This window comes from Pipra filicauda, unplaced genomic scaffold (genome assembly GCF_003945595.2).
Source record: "Pipra filicauda isolate LSUMZ 115617 unplaced genomic scaffold, ASM394559v2 scaffold81_size6448238_pilon, whole genome shotgun sequence".
NCBI lineage: Eukaryota > Metazoa > Chordata > Aves > Passeriformes > Pipridae > Pipra > Pipra filicauda.
In genome coordinates, this window is record NW_024104998.1 from 883,037 (window position 1) to 906,632 (window position 23,596).

The window sequence follows — 23,596 nt, forward strand, 5'->3', positions numbered from 1 at the left end:
TTCACTGGAGTGTATTTTGCACAGCTTCATCTTGCATGTTCTCCATAAATAAGATTTTCCATTAAAACTGCATCATGCATTCCTTTGATTTTTTTGCTGGTAGATTCTGCCTATGCTTTTGTCAAAGGCTATATGGAATGGGCAATAAAAGACACAGAAAACAAAACAAAATAAAGCAATCAGTAAAATTTATCTTTTTCATATCGCACATAATGAACATGACTATTGCAGAAAGTTCCAGCTGATTTAGTTGATCCTGTTTAATACTGATGCCACAAAACCATTGTTAAACCCTCATGTGTCACATTTAAAATGATTTATTATTTCCTAAATTTCTTTAATTCAATATATAAATTTCCCTTGTTACTCTGTTACTCTAACAATTTCTTCATAATTTTCTTGCTGTGATGCTGAACATTTTAAGCACTCTAAAGATTTCCAATAAGAGTTGACAAAAAATGTACAGAATTTTTAAATATACTGATAAAATTAATTACAAATATATAGGAACATTGCAGCATTGGACCAAATTAGAAAATTCTATTTAAGTACTAATTCAATTTAAGTACTAAGAAATTTTGAGATCAGCACTACTGGACACTGAAATAAAAGCTGACTATTTACCTGAGATACACATTTAATATTTCAAATTTTTTGGATGTTCTCCAAGAAATTGCCATCTGATTAGGACAAATTACTTTCCCCCCATGGCTCCAAAATACACTGTTTTTTCTTGAGAAGGCTCTGTTTATACTTCTGTGTTGAACATTTCATAACTCATTATTGTGGTTTTTATGCTGTTGTGCAGTATACACAGAATTACACAATATGCTGAGTTGAAAAGGACCCACAAGGATCATCAAATCCAGCTCCTGGCTCTGCACAGGATCATCTCCAAGAGTCACACCATGTGCCTGAGAGCATTGTCCAAATGCTTCTTGAACTCTCTCAGGCTTGGTGCTGTGATCACTTCCCCAGGGAGCCTGTTCCAGTACCCAATCACCCTCTGGAGGAAGAATCTTTTTCTAATATCCAACCTAAACCTCCCCTGTCACAACTTCAGGCCATTCCCCCAGGTCCTGTCACTGGTCACCAGAGAGAAGAGATTAGTGCCTGCCCCTCCTCTTCCCCTCAGTAGGAAGTTGCAGACATCATCACAGTTTACAACTTCCTTGTGAGAAGAGGTGGGGCATGCTTTCATTGCTTAATAAGGAAAAAATATGCAAGACTAATGTTCATCCCTCAGCCTGGACTGATCCTGGGGATTGCCCCGAGCCAGATGCAGTACCTTGCACTTGGACTAGTTGAACTTCATGAGGTTCTCGTGGGCCCACTTCTTGACCTTGTCTAGGTCCCTCTGAATGGCATCCCATTCTTCAGGGGGGAAATATTGTAAATTGTATTGAAAAATTGATAAGTGATTCTAAATCTGGAAAGATTTAATTCTGTTACTGAGACCTAAAAATAAGAGTGACATGTGAAAGTAAGGTAGGAAGAAAAAGAACTTACAAGTTTTACATTTTTCTAGTTATTTTTCTTCCACTTATTGCCAAATTCCTAATTCGATGATGGAGAGTTTCTCATAGAAAATGTATTTATGTAATAAAAGAGTTGATGCTCTTTCATAATAAGCCTTTTCTTTTCTTGTAAAAGATCATCACTGTGAAAAGTCATTGCTGAATGTGCATGTACTGTTTGTCATCCATTAGTTTATCTATTGTCTAGTCCTGTAAATTCAAACAAGATAAAAAAAAAAAGCAAACCAAATATGTCAGACAAAAATATGTCAACTGTACTTATTTCCCATGTACCAGAGTTTTTTTGTCCTTCTAAAATGTGCTTCCTAGTTCATAGATTCACAGAATCCATATCAGAATATGCTGATATGGAAAGGACCCACCAGGATCCTCAAGTCCAACTCCCAGCCCTGCATGGGACACCCTTAGAATCTACACCACGTGCCTGTTCCATTGTCCAACCACCCTTTGGGTGAAGAACGTCTTCATAGCACAGCACTGAGCCTGTCCAAGTTGAAGAAATATTTGGATGATACTCTCAGGCACATAGTGTGACTCTCGGGATGGTCCCTGCAGGGTCAGGAGTTGGATTTGGTGATCCTTGTGGGTCCCTTCCAACTCAGCATATTATATGATTCCGTGATTCTGTGATTTCCATCAACGAGGACCCCCAGGCTCCTTTCCACAGATCTTCTCTCCAGCCTCTAATTTCCTGGTCTGTACACACAGTCAGGGTTGCCCCTTCCCAGGTGCAGAATCTGATACTTGTCCTTGTTAATACAGTTTCTTTCTGAAATTCAACTAAATGTTTTTCCAATTTGACAAAATGTTATAGAACACTAAGAGTTTCTTAACATAACTGACACTTCTACCTTCATGGCATTAGAAGACTAAACAAACTCATTTTCTAGTTCATTAATGAAATACAGAAAACATTAAAGAGAGTGCACATGTCCTGTGCACAAGATATATCTCCATGAAAGCCATTTTGACTGTAACAACCAGTCAACACTTTTAGGGCACATTAACTTGCACTCCAGCAGTTGCAGTGAGGCTAAGATTTCCTTGACATCTGGTGATAAAATGTGAGTAAAAAAATTCTCATATAGGACTATATGATAACTGTGGCTTTATTATTCTTCAGTTCTTAACAGCTAGTTAATTTTTCCCAGAATTTTTACAGAGACAGAAACTGAGCTGATAATTCCGTTTTTCTCTTCCATTACCAATCGGTAAGCTGTGTTTGCCTTTTGCGACTATTCCAATGTTAACTGTACTTTATGAGCTCTCAAAGATATCTGCTAAGATAATGAGATTTTTCAGGCAGTCTTTCAATTAACCTAGGATAACTTTCTCCTGAGATTTTTTCCTTCATATTCAGGAAAATTAACTGTACTGTAGGCATTTTCCTAAATTAAAGAGCGTAGAAGAAAGTATGCTTGTTGAGGCATGAGGAGCTCCTGATATCACCTTGGCAATTTTGAATGTTACCCCCTGCATCTGTTCACTCTTGTAAGCGTTAATTTAAACTATTTTTTAAAAAAAATTAAACAGGATCACTGCTCTGATCAGTTACAGTCTCAGTACTGGAGTAACAGCTTTAACCCCTCAAATTGTCTTTTGCTTCACCAACTCCTTCCAAAAGAACTTATAGGAAGTCAGTCAACTAACTTGTACACAGGTAATTAGCAGCACGCAAAATCCATATTTAGCTTTTTAAAAGACTCTGTGACTTGGTGGACATCTTTTCACAGATATTTTGAAATTCCAGTGGAAAAGCAGTAAAACTGCATCCACCTCGAGAACTTAGGGTTATCTGCCAATTTCAGTTAGGTTTTACAGCTTTAGAAATTCTGTCCCTGTGGAAATGGTGGCACATGAATCTGTCCATCTTCAGGGGCTCATTGGTATTCCCAGGTTCCTGACTGAAAGAGTGGTAATGAAAAGGATGTCCAATTTATCCCAGAGTAAACAATTTTGCTTAAGGCAGATGTTGTCCACTCATTAGAAGGTTGTCTACACCAATGTTTAACTTACATAAAAGTCCATAAGAGAGTTAGCAGTAGATGCTTTCTCTACTTCAAAATACAAGATAGGCATGTGTATAACACAGCCCATGTATGGCCTATAATCTTATTTCAGCTCCATTCTTGTAAATCAAATGTAATTAAAATATATTTTACCCAAACCAACAGAAATGTTTAGTGGTCAACTGACTGCATCTCTCAGAAATGCCAAAAAAATCCTATTAAAAAAGGAGCAGCACATCATGAGACCTCTTCACAGTGACACAGGGGCTGACCTGTCAGCCAGCTGCCAGCAAAAAGAGTGTTTATCCTGTGAGGTCTACAAGTTTTTCCTGTGGATAGTGTGTGCATTAGTTTGCACCTGTACTGCTACCCAGGAAACACTTTTGACAACATTTGTAAATACACATTTTTTAAAAAAATTGAAACATATTCCTCAGTATTTTTGGAGTGGTATAAACAGGATAGACAGAACAAATGATTAGTTACTGCTACTTCTGAAACTCTACACTAACATTAGAAGGAATTATTTCTCCAGAATCTCAGAAAGAATACTTAGTAGGTAATAAATATTATAGCAAAACAATAACCTTACAGAAAGTCAAGGAATTTTAGAAATTCTCATGAAAGTTAATAGGAAAAAGCTTAAAATATATGTTATTCTACAGCAGATGAGCCTTCAGAAATGGATGAGTGGAAAAAAGACTGGAGAGGAAATACACAAAAAATATCCTTTAGAGAACAAAAAAAGCAGAATCCAAAATTAAGCAATAACAATCTGTATTTTCATACACAAAATCATGGCCTTTGCAATGAATGGAAATGCAAAACATTCAGACTTACAAAACAGTAAAAGTTAAATTCTCTATAACGGATGTGTACATTGCAAATTAGTTACTTGTAAGTTATCCTCCCACGCTTTTGGGAGACTTAGTTCAACTTTATGGCCAAAACTTCAAAGAAGAAAAATTATTCATGAACGGTCTAATACACTTGCAAAACTACTGAGTACAATTTGAGATTTTACATTTTATGCTAACTGAATAACTACAGGACACCCAGGCAGTATTTTGACAAACTTCATTTCTTAATCAAAATCTGACTTGAAAGTATGTGAAACACTTTGTGAATCAGTCAAATGATTTGGGGATTTATTGGTACTTAATTATCTTAATTATCCATTTTTCCTGTCATATTCACACCCATTTTTTTAACATTAGTAAAAAAGTTGTGACAAAATTTTCCTGTACATAGAAAACAAGAAATTACATTTCTTACTTAAAAATAGACTTTTCATCTTTTTCCTCTGCCCTTTGTTTTTGTAGCTCTTTTATAATGACTTTAACTTTGTGTATATTATTTCTCTATTTTCTGCACTCCCTTTGGTGGTATGAATCCATGGGTTTGTTTAGTTTTTGTTTTCTTGTAAACCCATAGAGACTTATCCAGGTATTCTCAAAAACTAAAGTAGCCCACACTTACTAGGTCTTAAAAACTGACTTTGAAAATCTAATCTAAATACTAAAATACTATTTCAGAACCAGAGTTGACAAATGGCTTTTCCCAGCGGAGCTTTAAAAATATTAAAAGATTCAGCATCCATCCACTGAAAAATATGATGTGTGTTAAATTAGCCAAGTTACCTCAGTTGCTAGGAGTATAAGCAGTACTAAAGACTGAAATCAGCATGCAAATACTCTTATAAATTAAGACAGAATATTTGAAATTTATTTTGAATATGTGCATGAATGCCTATATATTTTCTAATCTTTGCATGTCTATCCACATGTCTCTGTCGTGGATATACAGAAGGATCATAGAATCATAGGATCATAAAATCATTTATTTGGAAAAGGGTCTAACCCAGCACTAACACAGTAACCCAGCACTGCCAAATCCACCACTGAACTATGCCCCCCAGCAGCATCTTTTACATACCTTCAGGTTTATTTTAACCCTTTCCCCCTTCAAATCAATGAGCCCTGCTAAATCTTGTTCAAAACTCCTTTTTACCCTTTGAAACAGGTGTGCCCTGTCTGTTGCCAGAAGGTCTGGTGTCAAGTAAACTGAATCATGATCAAAGAACCCAAAATTCTGCCAGTGACACCAGGCTCAGAGCCAAGTACTGTTCTGTTGGATTTCCCTGATTCTTTCCTAATCATTCCCTGTGACTGGAAGGATGGAGGAAAACACTACTGTGCTTCTGATCCTTTAACCAGTCTTACCAAGGCCCCAAAGTCTCTCTTGGTTGCCCTCGAATTTCTAGTTGCAACTTCATCATCGTTTACCCGAAAAAACAATAATGAATAATAATCTGAGGGCTGAACCAGTGTAGGAACCTTCTCTTCAGATTTTTAACCCAGGCCCCAGGAAGGCAACACACTTCCCTAAGAAGTGGATCTGGTTGGCATATTGGGCTTTCTATTCCCTTGAGAAGGGAGTCTCCTGGTATTCTGAAAATAATTTTTTCATTCTTTATTTTATGGACTGTTTTTTCCACATAGCCATTTGTCCTAAATAACCTGAATTTTAGAGGAGGAAACTACTCTTTGAATTCATCACGTTCTTTTCTTGTTTTTGCTTCTTTCCACCCAGCTCTTCTATGGAGTGTAATTTTTTTTGAGGAAGGATGTTAAGCAAATTTTGTCATTTCCATTTGAAATCAGAGTAGGATTTCTCACAGGATCATTCAGGCTCAGCTGGGGCATTATAAACAGGGAGGCGAGGGATTAAAATAAGCACATTTGTGTTGTTCTCTAGAAACACCTATTGGGCTGTTAATCTTTTTCTTTCAAACTGTAATAAAATGTATAAGCAAGTACAAATCAAGATGAGAAATATTTCATTTTAATCAAACACATTCTTTTTCTCATATTTTTTGGGTTGATTGTTTGGGGGTTTTTGTCTGATTACATGATTGAATCAGCCTTGTATGCCTTGAGGAAAGTATGTGTGTCTGAACCTTCCACTAGTGTACTGTCAGGAATGGCAGGGAAAACACTGGGACATCTTCTTTGTTGCTCTTTAAAAATAAGCATCCACCGGTGCTGAGTGCCCCCTTGACTTTACCAATTGGATAGGGCATAATATTTATGACCTTTTTCACCCCATAACCTTCTATATCCTGGTTGGGTGCACACTGATTCACACGGAAGGACTTTCTCTGAAGTGTCTCACATAATGTATGACACCTGTACAGCAAAGGTTGCTGGACAGACTTGTTTTTAATAGCAAGGGAGCTCCAGCCACTGCACAGGGGAGCAAGCAAAGAACCAGGGTCCACAGCTTTCCTCATACGGTACCATTTAGTTGGACATGTTGAAGGACTGGGAGATGAAACATATACTTAGGGGAGTGAACAATTTCATGCTGGAACTGATCTACTTCTTTTGATATGAAACAATGGCTTTGGAAGATCAATACTAAAAGAATTATAGACATATGTAGGACCTTTATTTATTCTCTTCCTTCTGACCCACTCCCAGATATCCAAAGTGAAAGTGAGAAGAAGAGTCACACAAGTGTAGTGTTGTTTGAAGGGCAAGGTAATTTGAGGAATTTCATTTTCTCATTCACCTAAATTGATGTTCTTCAATTACACTGTTTTCCAAGAGCTCCAGTTTTTGAGTTGCCATAAAGAGCATACCAGAGCACATCTCTGTCATATAAGTGTCAAAAAAAGCACTTACCTAATAATTAGATTTTGCTTTCATTTAGTTGATTGATCTTCAACAAAATATTTCTCAGCCCGCGACCACTGTAACCAGTACTTCTCCAAGGTACTTTTTCTACTCAAGACTCATCCTCTTCACTCAGTTATGAAACCCTACTTTAACTTCACAGTTTTAAAAAACAAGTTAATTTTTTCCAATCAAGGCCATTACAATCCCATTACTCTCCAAGCATATTTCCTCCCAAGTATTAGAAGTATATAAACTGTTCTTTAATCCAGCTCCAGTGCCATGATTTGATATTAGCATTTCCACCCTACACAGTCCAGATACTGTCCTAAAACAGATTTGAGAGAATTAAAATAACCACATCAATAATTAAAAACTAGTTAATAAACTCCTGTTTCTGCTAGCTTCAGTTTCTCTATAGGAAATAATTTTCCTTTGAATATCTTTATTTAACAAAAACATTCAATATTAAAATGTACCCATTTGTCAAGAAGAAAGAGAAGGTAAATTCTAACTATGCCTTCTTGCAGGATAATAACCAGGACTTTCTTTGTTTCAAGCGTATGTAACTAATTGCCACATTCTTAAATATTTTTTATTCAAATGCTTATCCTTAGGAGGAGATTTTCAGATATTTCAGGTTCTTCATATATGAAAGGGGGGACTGAGAAGGGGAATACAGGGGTGAGATAGCCACATGGAAATGTTTCCTGGGTAAGGATAGAGATACTGCATCAGGATGTGGGAGAGAAGTTTGGCATCTCTCTGCATTTCTCATAAATTCACATCTCAAGCTTTTGTTAAGCTTTTTTTTTTTTAATGATGTTGTCTACAAATAAACCAAGAGTCTCAATACATGTATTAATCTAATCCTTTATAGAATAATGATTTCATGGCTGGGCTTCGCAAAAGAAGATTTGGGAAATAATGATTTAGCTATCCATAAATTATCCTACATATGGGGGAAAAAATAAAGGAAAGTACTTGTTTCTACTGATGTATAAGCAGAATAGGGAACTGTAAACTTTTTCCTTTGGCCATATTAAAGTTATAGGGTAGAAAATACCTTGAAACCTAGTGTTAACGTGAAGTTCAACACTTCACAATGATATGGGGCTTAAGAAGGTTATTTAGAGAAGAGATCAAAATGCACATGACATGAGAACATTTCTGGTTAAAAAAATGGAGCTTAACATCATTCTGTCTTATGTGAACATTTAAGTGTTTGTTAGAAACCAGAAAAATATCTTTTTGTCATGGGAATTACTTTCAATTTAGGAAATAACATGTCTATTTGCTCTAAAATACCAGTAAGTTTGTAAAATTTATATTCATAAACTGATATTTATGAATTGCAAGGGAGATTAAGCAATCCTTCCAATGTTTTTGATAACGTATTCTCAGAGGAATGTAATCATTGTGTAATGAAAACTAATACAAGGAAAAAAAACTACATCTGAATAATATGCTTATTCACAGAAAGCACCTTTAAAATATGCTTCACAGATCATTAGTTTTATGGAATTAGGAATGACCCTGCATAGATTTAGCGATGAATCCCGCTCCTCAGGATATCGTAACAGGTATGAAACCCTTTCCAGGGCATATGGTGACAGAGGGCAGCACTCTTTCCCAAGGGCCCTGTCAGACTTAGCCACAATCTATTGTCAGGCACAGTTGGTGAAATCTGATGCTCACTTAGTTTAGTGGAACAGAAGTCATCTTAAAGATAGTATCAAGAGCATAGGGATCACATCGAATGACTTGCATTCTGGCAGTCTGCCACTTTTCTTACATAATCTCACATGTGATTACCATACCATATAGATGCTTCATTTTTTGACTTCCAGAAGTATTCATATTTATGTATATATTTGTGTATATATTTATATATGCATACTGATATCTGCTATTATAAATTTCATCATACAAGCATCCTTTTCACAATTCACTTCCATATGTACAACTGCAATATACTAAGCAGCTGGAAAAGTAAGTACTGATATGCCTCTGAACTATTTTTGTGTTTTGACAGAAAGTCCAGTAAATATTCCTCCAATTTTTCCATCAGAGTTTATATAAGATTTGGATTACTCTTGCTTGTAAACAGAATTTCAAATTCACTATAAGACCTATACATTCCATACATTTCCTATGACATGCAGTCATATAGAATATACTTTTATGATGCCTTTTAAAACAAATAGAACTGTTGAATCTACACATCATAACATTTAAAATAATTCATATGAACAGATCCTTTGTAAAGGGGTGGCGTTGGTAAGGCACAAGAGTTTTATTCAAAAGAATACTCATTTTTCTCCAGGCAGATGGCTGATAGCCTTATGTAGTACACAGATCTCAGTCAAATAGAATGTTTAAGACTGTATTTTGCCTACTGCTTCCAAGTCCAACACAAATTGACTTTCAGAATTCCAGTGTTCTGCCCTGAGCTATCAGTCACATTCAGCATATACAGCACCAGCCAAAGCAGATGAAACTTTCTTTCACCATAAGTTCATTCTGCTATACTGATAGCAGCAACAAAATACAAAAAGGCATGACAAATGCTTAAATCCAGATAAAATTAATCAGGAACTCAATTAGGCAGAAAGTAATTACTGAACCTGTAATTTGACTACAACACAGTAGCAGATGTTCCTACTCTTGCATATAGTGCCATGGGATCTTTAATTAGCTTAAAATAGCCTCATCTTTGGAATTCACTTTCCATCCTCTTAGTCAATAATACTTTTAGTTTATTGAACTGAGAGGCCCATGTGTTTCCCTCAGCTGTAAGACACTGGGAAAGCTCCAGTGCTTCATGTTAAATATATTTTAGTTTCAGTTACCACATTTTTGCAGAATTAGGCTTACAGGAAGGTTTTACTGCAGCACAACTTATGTAAGGGTTATCAAAAATCTAGGCATGATAATGATCCTTTCTAAAGTGCATCATTCCTGTGTTTATAAAACCACAGTTTTAGATGTCACCCCGGAGAGTGCCCTCCTTCTACTATATCTTCCATATCTAATTGCAGAGGCAGCAATTCAGTAAAGACTCACAAAGAAGCACATCAGCCACTAAATCACTGGCCATCTTTTCTTGAGCATATTAGTTTCTCCAGGGAAAATTTCTAAAGAAGCAAGTTGTTATTTTGCTGCATCTCGTACTGCAATGATGTAACTTAAAATCTCATATCAAATTCTACACCTTAAAATAAAATGAAATTATATTTGCATGAGGAAGGTTTTTTCCTCTCATTTACTTGATTTTCTCTAGAAAATGAAAACCTGTGTTCACTAAATCATATCTCTGTTGCCATGGAAATTGTGGAGGTTTTACACCTTGGCATTTTGACTTCATTTCTGGATTGTATACAAAAAGGAGATGGAATAGGACAAGTTGGGCTAAGAAGGTAACACAATGATTTAAACAAAACCATCTCTCATAATTAAACCAAGATGTCAAGGGTATTCATGGAAAACACGGAAAAAAAGAAGTAGATTTCAATGCAAATATGAAGCACTAAGCAGGTTTCCATTTCTATCTTAGGCCCCTTAAAATTATTATAAACTACACAAAAAATCCCCGTTTTTTTCTCATTAAAAGCGCACTAATATTATTTAATGATACCTTATCTCATTGACAGGTCATGGAACAGTGACTAAAGCAAATTAAATACATCTTTCAATGCATTAGTACTCAGGTCAGCTTAAGCCCAACTCACTATCAACAACTAAACTCAAATTTTTTTGTGGAGTGTAAGTTCTCTTAAAATGAATATTGGAAAACTAAGCAAATGTCAAATTTGTGGTCTGAGCTTGTGTTCAGCCATAATACAACAAAATAACATTGATTAACAGACTAATCTGCTGTTCTACCTAACACTAAAACAGCAGAAAAAAGAATTGTTCAGAATCATTAGCAGTTATTTAAATTAGCAAATTTGGAAACAGTTGCCATGTAGTCTCTGTTATTCCTTCATTTATAATAGATATTGGCTAATGAAGATAGCAAAGTTTTTTTTAAAAGGAAGGATGCATGTGGGCCACTGGCAGAGTTCAAATGAAACTGATTATATGTAGGCTTCTAAAATTACAGGGAGATAATTTCACCTGGTTAGTCACTCATGATATGCAAGGGCTTCTATACTGTGCATGGTTCAGTGGAATGGTCATTGAACATACCTGGGAGACTTATTTCACTGAGGTTTGTTTCTCATAGTGACTATATGCTCATTAGTGTCCGTGTACTTCAGTAGTGCTGTCCTAATTTCCTCAAATGTTACCTCAAATTACAAAGTATGGAAAATAAGAAGCTTGTGTTTTCTTCTTGAACCAAGTCCCAAAAGGTGCAGAGAGAGGTGAGCTAGGCATTTACGGTCAAAATCTAATGTATAACAAATACATAGAGAATTGCAGATTACACCAAAACTCAGGCTCTACTGTGAAGGAACCACAGTATATGTGGTGGTGGAGTTGCATTACTTAAGAATCAGTGACAGCATATGTGCTGGAACAGAATATCATGAGCTTTCTTTATTGGACTTTATTTGGTATTTTGAACAGTTACTGTGAAGCTTAGAGATACATAGCACTGCTCACTATACTGCATGGAAAGAGAAGATATTGCAGTTATGTTGAAGTCTGCGGTAAGTCCATAGGAGGACTTATAAAGAGGTAAAAATGAAAAATGTAACAAAATGTTTTAAATGTAAAGGAGGACACAAGCTACAGCATCAGAGAAAGGAGTACAATATTACCTACATTGAGTTCAGCTTCCAGCTGTTGACTGGACAGGGAAATGGGTATAACATCTGGTTATTTGATTATATGGAAGCCTACATTATGTCCGGAAGACTAAGAAGCGTAAAGACCCACTGCCCTATAACAATATTACAAAACGAAACTGTGTATTCTGGCTTTACAATCTGAAATACACAGATTTGGTTATTTTATGATTATGCAAGATCCCTGAATGATTGTGCATGACGATGCCACTACTCTGGACCTGCTAGCTGCCACTAGCTGCTAGTATAGATAAACAGAGAAATTCAAATTGGAATTGACATGCGGAGGTCATCCAGTCTAATAAGAATAGTACATACTTAGAAACAGCATTAATTTCTTAAATTAGTCTTCTTTGAAAAATTCCAGGAAGCAGACGTTCCTCTAAAATTGTAGAAATAATTTCCAGGCACACTAAGGACAAGAAAATTATCAGAATTTATTAGCAAGTCCCATATGATAAGCTTCTACGATAAAGTGACTGCTTTAGTAGATAGGGAAAAGCAGTAGACATATTGGACTCCAGCCAGTACTTGGACTTCAGTAAGGCTTTCGATGCTGTCTGCCATAAGATCCTCACTGACAAGCTGTTGATGTACAAGCTGGTTAAGCCAACAGTGAGGTGGATTGAAAACTGGCTGAATGTCTGGGCCCAGAGAATGGTGATCAGTGTCTCAATGTCTAGTTGGAGGTCAATAACTAATGGTGTACCTCAAGGTTCAATATTGGGTTCAGACCTGTTTAATAGCTTCATTAATGATCGGGATGATGGAACATAGTATATCCTCGGTAAGTTTGCAGATGACACAAGATGGAGAGAAGTGTTTGATGCTCCAGACGTTTGTGTTGGCAGGGGAAAGAAATGGGCACCCAGGAAGCTCATGCATTTCAATAAGGAAAAGTGCAAAGTCCTGCACCCAGGGACGAACAAAACCAGGTACCAATGTGTGCTGGGGGCCACACAACTGGAAAGCATCTTGGCAGAAAATGACCTTGGGTTCCTGTTGGACACCAAGTTGAACATGAGTGAACAATGTGCCTTTGCTGCAAAGAAGGCCAATAGTATCCTGTGCTGCGTTAAGCAGAGTATTGCCAGCAGGTTGAGGAAGATAATCCTTTTCCCCTACTCAGGCCACACGTGGAGCACTGTGACTTGTTCTGGGCTCCTCAGTGCAAGAGAGAGATGGAGGTACTGGAAAGAGTCCAGTGAAGGACCACAAAGATGATTAAAGAACTGGAGCACCTCCTACAGAAGGAAAAGCTGAGAGAACTGGAACTGCTCAACCTGGAGACCAAAAGCTTCAGGGAGATCCTACTGGTGTATATAAGTACTTGAAGACAGAATACAAAGAAGAACCAGGTTCTTTTCATTAATGTACCATTGACAGGACCAGGAGCACTGAGCTTAACCTGAAACACAGGAGGTTCACTCTGAACATCAGAAAACGTTTTTTAACTTTGAGGATGACGAACAGGTAGCCCAGAGAGGTTGTGGAGCCTCCAGTCTTGGAGATATTCAAAAATGATCTGAGCACAATCCTGAGTAGCATTCTTTAGGGAGGAGATCCTTCTTGAGGAGGACCAGATGGTCTCCAGAGGTCACTCCAGAATCACCCATTCTGTGATTCTGTGAAACTCAGACATCTTAAACTCTCCTTATGTGCTACATAATCCAGCTCCTCAATTATCCTGATGGCTCTCCTCTGGACTCACTCCACTTTGTCAGTGCCCTTGTGCTGGGGAAGCCAAATCTGGACAGATGACACCATTTACGAGATTTACCAAATCAAGGTGAATAATCAGTTCTCTCAACTTATTCAGTATGCCTTTGCCAATAAAGATAGTGTTTGCCAGTTATTATCCTTGTGAATTTGACTGCTTCCTCCTCCATTCTGTGTGATTACAGTAAAGCATAGTCAAAGAAATTTTTTATTAGTGTATAAAAATTAAAATTCCCAAATATCAAGGCCCAAATTATATTTTTAATACAAAAAAATAATATTTTGAATGGTCAATTTTCAAATATAACATGAAAATTGTATTTCATGAGAAAAAGAGGACCTCTATATATTTGGGGGTTTTTTTTTAAGAACTCAGTTCTAACCCTCCAGTGAAGAATTTTTGTATTTTCTACAGAAGTATGAATAAAAACAATCTCAAACTAAAATATCTAAATGAGCTTTCCTTTCAAGACATGATTCCAATTTTTACAAGTTTGGAGTTTGTGATGCCACTTAAAAGGGAAAGAGAAGTCATCAGTGGCATTACTGCAGAAACAAACTTATCAGTGGGAATTGAGAAAACCTGTCTGCCCTTCTCCTGATAAAGTTTACCACTCCACTACAGAGCCTGTAAGAGCATTACCACCTCAGCACAGTCCTTTCCATTCAGAGAACACTGAAAGCAGAAAATGAACATAAGTGCAGCCTAAGTGCTGCTGATTTGTCTTTGTCAGTACTCATGTAAGGGTTTTGTTTTGTAAGGTGCTCCACCCCCCTTCATCCTTACTTCTCTGCACAGGGAAAACTTCAAGATGAAAAGACTTAAGGGACCTGACCACCATACACTGACACTGTCTGATTAAACCAGATACACGAAGCAATCCAACACCAGAGAAATTCAGGACATGGAGAAAATGTGATGTAGACCAAGTGCACCTGTGCTATACCTCAAATCTCATAGTTAAGCTTGCTCTAGCAACTACAAATAAGAATTTAAGTAGACCCTTAATGCTGACAGGCAGTGGATGTTATCTTTTAAATAGGAATTTTCTTTTAACAGCAGGATTTCCTCCGAAAGAAATTTGAGAGAGCATTAGAGACCATTCAAATTATTTTCAGTATGCTACTACAGCATATCAGCAGAAGTACATTTAAAACATTTGTACAGCAAAAAAATAGTAGTATCAGTTTATCAAGTTACTATCCAAATGGGATTAATTAAATTGTCAAGCATTCATGCCCATTCAAATTTACAATTCATTTATCATTAAAAAGATACAATGAGCCAAAAGCCATTTAAATGAGTTATTCCTTCTTTAATTTTTGGAATTGCATTATATCTTATGAGATGTTCATACCCAATAAACAAGGATTTCATTCACAAGACAGCAGGTCACAGTATTGTTTTCTATAAAAATGTTTTCCTACATGTCTTCCTCAAGCACAAGAGAAGTAATTGATTCTGTAAATTTCTCCCTCTTGCTGTTTTTTTAACAAGTCAAATAGACAATGAAAGATTTGTGCAATTTTTTGAACAGCCTTGCAACATAAACTTTGTATATTTTTACATGTTTTATGGAATATTTAAAACAAGTAAAAAATTACAGGTCTAATCGAGCCTTGATCCTGTGCTCAAGAAATTTGTAAGCATTATTTAATAGTGCCAAATCAAGCCTTATTTTTCAAAATGTCTGGTACATTTTGGCCAATTCAAGGAAGATACAAATACTGAGAAAGGCAGTAAATGTTTGGTTCATATTGAACAATTCAACCGTCTCCACTTACTAGGTCTGACAAATTTATTTATTTTGCAGTTCCCTGGTAGATGTGCCCTCATCTGATTCTTATAGTACTGCTTAAGTCTCTTGAGTTTGTGAAATATCATTTAGATCAATTAGATGAAGTGGAATCAAAAGAAGTGTTCAGTGGCTAGGACAAGATACATGGAATAAATGTACCAGTAGATTGCACAATAAAAAAAATAAATTACAAAATAGACTATTTTATTCTAGACATCAAATCCTTGCTGCTCACCTGGATCCTCAATTTGGGTCCTTAACTGAGAAACTGATTAGAAGAATATGATAATTCAGGAAATTAAGCAACACATGCAGACTAGATTCACAGCGGGTATTTTTTCCAATACAGCAACTGGCACAGCTGGTCTCCAAGTGCAAGTAGTGGCACAGCACTAGGTCCTCCACTTCAAAATCATTCCCCAGTATATCAGGTATTTCATGCACTCCAGACTTGAAAAGAAAAAACAACCAACAAAACCCAGAATTCTTGCACACAATGTACTTTTTTTAGTTGCCTGTTCAAGCATATGAGAAATTGTTGAAAAAGATGTGTCTTAACAATAATGCTTTTTACAAGTTTTTCAAGAGATTTAGGTACAATGTATTCTGTTGGAGGTGACCTACAGTTCGGACCTTGAATACTTAAAAGTTGTTCCAACATTATAATAGAAGTTATAAAACTTGCAAGGATAAACAAACAGGTTATGGAAGAGTGGTTGTATGGGTATTTTTACTAAGCTTGAGTCCATGTCAAGTGTGAAATATGTCTAGTTCAAAAGGCTCTTCGTGTAAGTAACAAAAGTGTGTGTCTTCTGCCAAAGAAATAGCCTTTTTCAAATGTTATTAAACCTTCCACAGCTTACAAAATATTCTGGTTAATGCCAGAGAATGAAGAATGTTATGAATAATTCTTTGCAGAAATTTTTATATAAATTTTGCAGTGGTGTACAGACGAAAGGTATGACACGTTTTACTTCTGTAGACACACAACTTGCCTGAAACCTTTCACAGAACTAAATGCATCAATTCCTGCATCACTTTTCTAACAGCATAAGAGTAGCCAAAAACATGGTGGGATGCTGCAGTCAGATGACAGATCCAATGTCTTCTAAAAGAGAAGATTAAATTTTGCATATTGTTCTTGTTTTGTTGGAGAAGCTGATCCTGGTCCTTCAGAGAGATGAGTGAACAGAGCACAATTTTAAGTCGGATTATTGCTTTCTCTACACATTTTAATTTCATCATATCAGGGCAAGCGAAGTGCAGTTTTACTCTGTCTCACTTGGCAGCCCTTGAATTCAGCTGTGTATTTAGATAATGAGGCATGTCACCAATTGCAACCAAGTCTTGTTTGCTGGAACTTTGTACAGATATAATTGTGGCACAGAGGTATGCTCTAATTAAGATAATCACGATACCTTGGCATCAGCTCAGAGTAGTCACTCAGTATTTGCTGGTTGCAAGAAAAGTGTCAGAACAGCATGCCACTACCTGGCTACTTCCTTAATAGTCCACCAGCTTCTGTCAAAGTCTGTGTTCTGTTCCCAGTGCAGTTTGTCTAATCTTACGAGTTCTACAACTATTTTGTCCGTGTGATGGCTGAAGGGTGGTCTGCAAAGAGACTGGTGTTTTTCTAATTAGTATTTGGCAAGTTCTAGAACACTAGAGGAAGATACTGCAATTTTTTGTAGACTCTAAAGCACAAAAAAAAAAAAAAAAAAAAAAAAAAAAAAAAAAAAAAAAAAAAGGATAAAAGTTTTAATGAGGAAAGACAGGAAACCAGAAAATCTTCTAAACCACTGCATATGAAAATCGCTGAAATTGATTATCTGCTGTACAGTTGTGAAAAGTAAGTTTATAAATATTCATAAGCCTACTAAATTCTTTGTAGTGAAATATCCTTTCACCTGTCACAAAACAATGAAGTTTCTTAAAAAATTTAAGTAAGGTATTAAATAGGAAATTACATCTGTTGCAGAACTAGAAAGCATGATACCTGTAGGAGACAGAATCACGTCTTAGATTTTCTGGATAAAACAAATTTAAAAAGAAAAGAAGGTAGGGATTTTCCAATATCTCAATAGTTGCTTTTCGAGTATGAGACACTTTAAAGATCTATGTAGTGCTGCACACCAATGCTGTGGGTTAAAGCTCTTTTTAACATGTTTCAACAACTGATTACTTTTCTATAAAAACATATTATATTAAATCAGTAACACTTATAAAATTCCTAAATCTATCAGTATTTCAGCTTGTCCTCATGTGGGAGAATATAAATCTACATTTTTTTGTGAAATAGTTTAATAAGACTGTTAACATGAGGCTGATTGTAAAGGCAAATTTTATAGTAGATTGGCTATTCCACCAGAATTCTAATATAAAACTAAACTAATTCATTATGGAAAGGAAAACCTATGAAACCAAGTTCTTTTTTCCCTCAGTTTAGTCACCATGTGAGAGTGAAAATTAACTGGAGAATGGTGAGAAGAGAAACAAAGTACAGTCCAAGCTACTCTGAGAACTGGTCACTTCATGACAAAATATTTTTACCTCCTCATCCTCACCCACTCTCACAAATGAAGAAATTTCAATCTGTTTTTCAGTGAGCATCCCTTCAGGAAGTGCAACTCACTCCTGAAATGTGGAGATCTTGCCCTCCTCTCTGCTGTGGAAAGGGAAATTTCTGTATTATGGCTGAATCACATTTCTGATTATTTCCATTTTGACTGCAGAATGCACTGGAAATAGCCTTTTGATTCCTCCAAAACAACTTGCAGGAGAAAAAAAATTTATCAAATCCTCTCTATCCAGCTGAATTTTCCTCTTTAACCTTTAAAACATTACAAAAACATTTAGAAAAATGTGGGTATATTTATCTCTAAAACCTAAGGTTTCATTATTTTTTTAGAAAAGAATTCATTTTTGGGCTAAATGGCGACATTTTTTTCCTTTTATCTGTGTAGAGAAGTCAACTATCAAGATAAATACTAAAAACACAGTAGAAAAATATGTTAATCCTCTACTTATTCATGTGTACAAGAGATTTAAATGAAAATTTAATATGGATATTGCTAGATTCTGAACAGGAGCCAAACTAATTCTATAAAAGTGTTCTGTCTACATATTAACTACTGTAAACATGCAGAGATTCAATCCTATTTACTTTACTCTCAAACATCTGATAGGATCCTGCTCTTTTTTTTTGTAGGTTTTTTAAAAAAAAAACATAGAATAAAACTGATCATGAATCATTTTGAGCAGTTGTTCTATTTAGTCAAATATCAGAGGTACTTCTGTGAGGATATTTTAGTTCTACATCATTTTTCAGCCTCTTACTTCATTAGATAATTTCAGTATAGGAAGAAACCCCAAGTCAAATAAAGCATTTTTTAATATTTCGTAGTTTCTTTTGGTTTTAACTTAACCACAGAACTACTACAATAGCATGTATGGTGGCACAGGGAGTATGGCATCAAATACATAAAAATGTAAATATGGTAGCATATATGACTGGTTTAATTAGTCAAAAATCACATTTTTAGTCTAGGGAAAAAAGTCAAGCAGAAATTTTAATTTTTTTCCGTATTACATATAAAGTGTTATAGTATGGTAAGTTTTGTACTACATCAAATTTTTGACACTAAAAAACATAGGCAGTTAGAACATCATTAGAGCAACCCCCAGATTATCTTAATGTTGCATCAGAATTTGATCAGTCTGCTTGACCTGAGGCAAAGAACAGAAGCTTTGCACTCTGTCATTTTTGAACCTATCATACTATTTACTTAAGGTTTATGCCTAGTATAAAAAAAATAAAATTTCTTGGGTTTGGAAAGAAGAATCATGCTTTTAAAATCAAAGTGAAAAGCAAATAAAAAGTGAAAGGCATATGTAAATGGCAAAAAAATGAGTCTAAGTCAGGCAACTCCATGGGCACAGAGAATTGAGGTGAATGAAGTTAAATCCAGCTGGTGGACAGTCAAATGGCATTCCTAGCAACTCAGAATTGGGGCCAGTCCTGTTTAATATCTTTGTCAATGATCTGGACAAGGGGATCCAGTTCACCCTCACTCAATCTGCAGATGACACCAGCTTCGGTGGGAGTGTTGATTTGCTGGAGGACAGGAAGGCTCTGCAGGGGGATCTGGACAGGCTGGATTGATGGGCTGAGGCCAATGCTATGAAGTTCAACAAGGCCAAGTGCAGAATCCTGGCCTTGGGTCACAACCACCCCAGACAATGCTACCAGCTGGCAGTAGAGTGGGTGGAGAGCTGTCCACTGGAAAAGACCTGGAGGTGTTGGTTGACAGCAGCTGAGCATAAACCACCAGTTTGCCCAGGTGGCCAAGAAGGCCAATGGCTTGGATCAGCAATAATGTGGCCAGCAGGACCAGGGCAGTGACTGACCCCCTGTACTGGGCACTGGTGAGACCACAACTCGAATCCTGAGTCCAGTTTTAGGCCCCTTATTCCAAGAAAGACGCTGAGGAGCATGATCAGAAAAGGGCAATGGAGCTGGGGAAGGGTCTAGAGCACAAGGACTATGAGGACCATCTGAGGAATTTGGGGGTGTTTAGCCTGGAGAAAAGGAGGCTCAGAGGTGACCTTATCCCTCTTTACACCTACCTGAAAGGAGGTAGTACTGATGTGGGGGCTGATCTGTTCTCCCAGGTAAGAAGGCATAGGACACGAGGAAATGACCTCAAGTTGCCCCAGGAAATGTTGTGGTTGAATATTAAGAACAATTTCTTCACTGAAAATGTAATCAGGCATTGGAAAAAGCTGCCTAGGGAAGTGGTGGAATCACCATCCCTGGAAGTATTCAAAAGACATGTGAATATGGAATTTGGGGACATGGTTTGGCAGTGAACACAGTGGTTCATTAACCACAAGGTTAATAGATAGACTTGAGGATCTTAGAAGCCTTTGCAATCATGATATTTCTATGGCTCTATGATTCAATATACCATAAGGGTGTACTGGTGATGTAGCAACCTGAGGGTTTTTAGCACTACCCATTGTATAGGCATAGTAGCAAAAAAACCCCGAAAAAACCCGAACAGATGTTTTGACACATTTCATGGTGAAAATAAGCCCTTCCTGTCCTTCAGTGTGTCTGATGCATTCAGACAGAGTACTGAGAAAGCAAAGTCTTGTATTCTTCTTTGAGTCAACCTAGTCCCATAAAAATATGGCCTCAAATATTCTGTGTGTAAGTACTTTTTTTCTCTCATGATTTTCTGTTTACTGTTATAACAGGTATCAAGTATGAAGATCACATGGTTTTAGTGAATGTTGAAGGGCGTGTTGCTTTTAAAGAACAAAATGATCAGGTTTGTAGAAGATCAAGGGACATCAGAGCAGTGAAAATTAGTGAGTTCATTTAATTAGACATATAGGCTAACATGGGGTCAATGGAATGTAGCAGTCTCATTACGTGACAGTATAGATAGAACAATCATTCTATACTGTCATTTTGGCTGCTACTTCATGTTTATGGCAAATATGTACATACATCACAAATCCGTTATACAGTGATATATAATTATAACTACTGCAACAAATTTATAATGCATTAAATAGCAGATAAGACCATTTTTCCAGTATATCTTTGGTTTTTTTGACAAGCCATAGACAGTTAACTTTGAAATAAAAGTTCAGATGAAAAATATTCAATAGTTTCCAAATTTTTAAAGCAGATATCCTATCCTTTTCTACAAATTCAGCATATAGATCTGATGATTACCAACATAAGTGAGCTAATCAGGAATGTCATGACTGGAAGCTGTCTGGGCTGATCATGCATTGATAGAGTTTGCAGTCTCGACACATATAGGTCAGATAAGGAGTAAAGTTAGACTCCTGAACTTTAGGAAAGCAGAATTCCAGTTCTTCGGGGAGATAGTCAGTGGGATCCTGTGGGAGATTGCCTTCAGGGACAAGGGAGGGGGAGCAGGGCTAGCAGATCTTTAAGGAAGTGTTCTATAGAGTGCAAGAGCTGGAAATTCCCAGGAGTAAGAAATCAGTTAAAGAAAGAAAAAGACCAAGAGGGAAGAGTAGGGACCACAGGTCAAGCTGAAGGGAAAGAAGCATATGCACAGACAGCTGAAGCAAGGACAGGTGACCTGGGAAGGGTATAGAGATGAAGTTTGGTTGTGTAGGGATGGTATGAAGAATACCAAGGCAAAGCTAGAACTGAACCTAGCACAAGATGTAAAAAATAACAAGAAGGGCTTCTACAGGTACATAAACCCAAAAAGGAAGTTCACAGAAGGTGTACCCCCCATGATAAACAACACTGGTAACCACAGATAAGGAAAAAGTTGAGGAACTCACCACATTTTTTTAACACAGTCTTCAGTGTCAAGCTCTCTTCCCATACCTCTTGAGTGAATGACAGCAGGATGGGGACTGGAGGAGCAAAGTCCCTCCCATCATAACTAAAAATCAGGTTCATGACCACTTGAGGAGTCTGAGTGTACATAAGTCTGTGGAATCTGATGAGATACATCCTAGAGTCCTGAGAGAATGGCTGATGCAGTTGCCAAGCAGCTCTCCATGGTACTTGAAAAGTCATGGTAGTCAAGTGAAGTCCCGGGTGACTGGAAAAAGGGAAGCATTGTACACTCCTTTAAAAAGGGAAGAAAGGAGGACCCTGGGAACTAGAGACCTGTCAACTCCGTCTCTGTGTCTGGGAAGATCATGGAACAGATCCTCCTAGACATATGTTAAAGCACATGGAGGACCAGGAGGTGATTGATTTGAGACAACACAGTGCCAAGAAGGGTAAGTCCTGCCTGACCAACCCAGTGGCCTTCTGTGATGGAGTGACTACACCAGTGATCAAGGGAAGGACTATAGATGTCATTTATCTGGACTTATGTAAGGCCTTTGACACAGTCCCTCATAACATCATGTCTCTAAATTTGAGAGAGATGGATTTGATCGGTGGACTGTTAGATAAATAAGAATGTGATTGGATGGTCACATCCGGAGGATAGTGGTCAACAACTCAGAGCCCAGATGGACATCAGTTACAGGTGATGTACCTTAGGGATCTGTACTGGGAACAATATTATTTAATATCTTCATTATTTACATAGATGAAGGGATCTTCAGCAAATTTGCAGGTGACACTAAGCTGAGTGGTGCAGCTGACACCCCTGAAGGATGTGATGCCATCCAGAGGGACTTGGACAAGCTTGAGAAGCGGGCCCAAGTGAAAGGCCAAGTAAAAGGTGCTGCACCTCAGTCAGGACAACACCTGGTATCAGTACAAGCTGGGGATGAAAAAATCAAGAGAAACCCTGACAAGAAGGACTTGGGGGTGCTGGTGGATGAGAGGCTGGATGTGACTCAGTAATGTGTACTTACAGTTCAGAAAGCCAATCGTGTCCTGGGCTGCATCAAAACCAGCATGGCCAGGAGGGCAAGGGAAGTGATTCTACCCCTCTACTCTGCTCTGATGAGGCACTATTGGGAGCTCTGGGGTTCCTAGTACAGGAAAAACATCAAGCTGTTGAAGTGAACCCAGAGGAAGTTACCAAGCTAATTAGAGGAGGGATGGAGCACTTATCCTATGAGGAAAGGATAAGAGAATTGGGAGTGTTTGGCCTGGAAAAGAGAAGGCTTCAAGATGTTCTAATTGCAGCCTTCAGTACCTGAAAGGAACCTACAGGAAAGATAGAAAGGAACTTTTTATGGGAGCATGTAGCGACAGGACAAAGGGAAATTACTTCAAACTGAAAGAGAGTGGGTTTACATTATATATTGGGCAAAAATTCTTTACTGTGAGGGTCATGAGGCACTGGAACGGGTCGCTCAGAGAAGCTGTGGATGCCCCATCCCTGGAAGTATTTAAGACCAGGCTGGATGAAGCTCTGAGCAACCTGGTCTAGTAAAAGGTGCCCCTGTCCACAGCAAAGAATTTGGAGCTAGATGATCTTTAAGGTCCCTTCCAACCCAAACCATTCTATAATTCTATGATTCTATGATACATATTAGTGTTTCTGTCCATGATGTCACTCTTGATCAAATTGCTGGCTACAAAATTTGAAGAGA

The 23,596-nt window shown here is 37.3% G+C and overlaps 1 pseudogene; it reads left to right on the forward strand.

Moving 5' to 3' along the window:
* Positions 1–19,911: 19,911 nt before the first annotated feature.
* Positions 19,912–22,898, forward strand: LOC113985540 (annotated as a pseudogene).
* Positions 22,899–23,596: the final 698 nt, after the last annotated feature.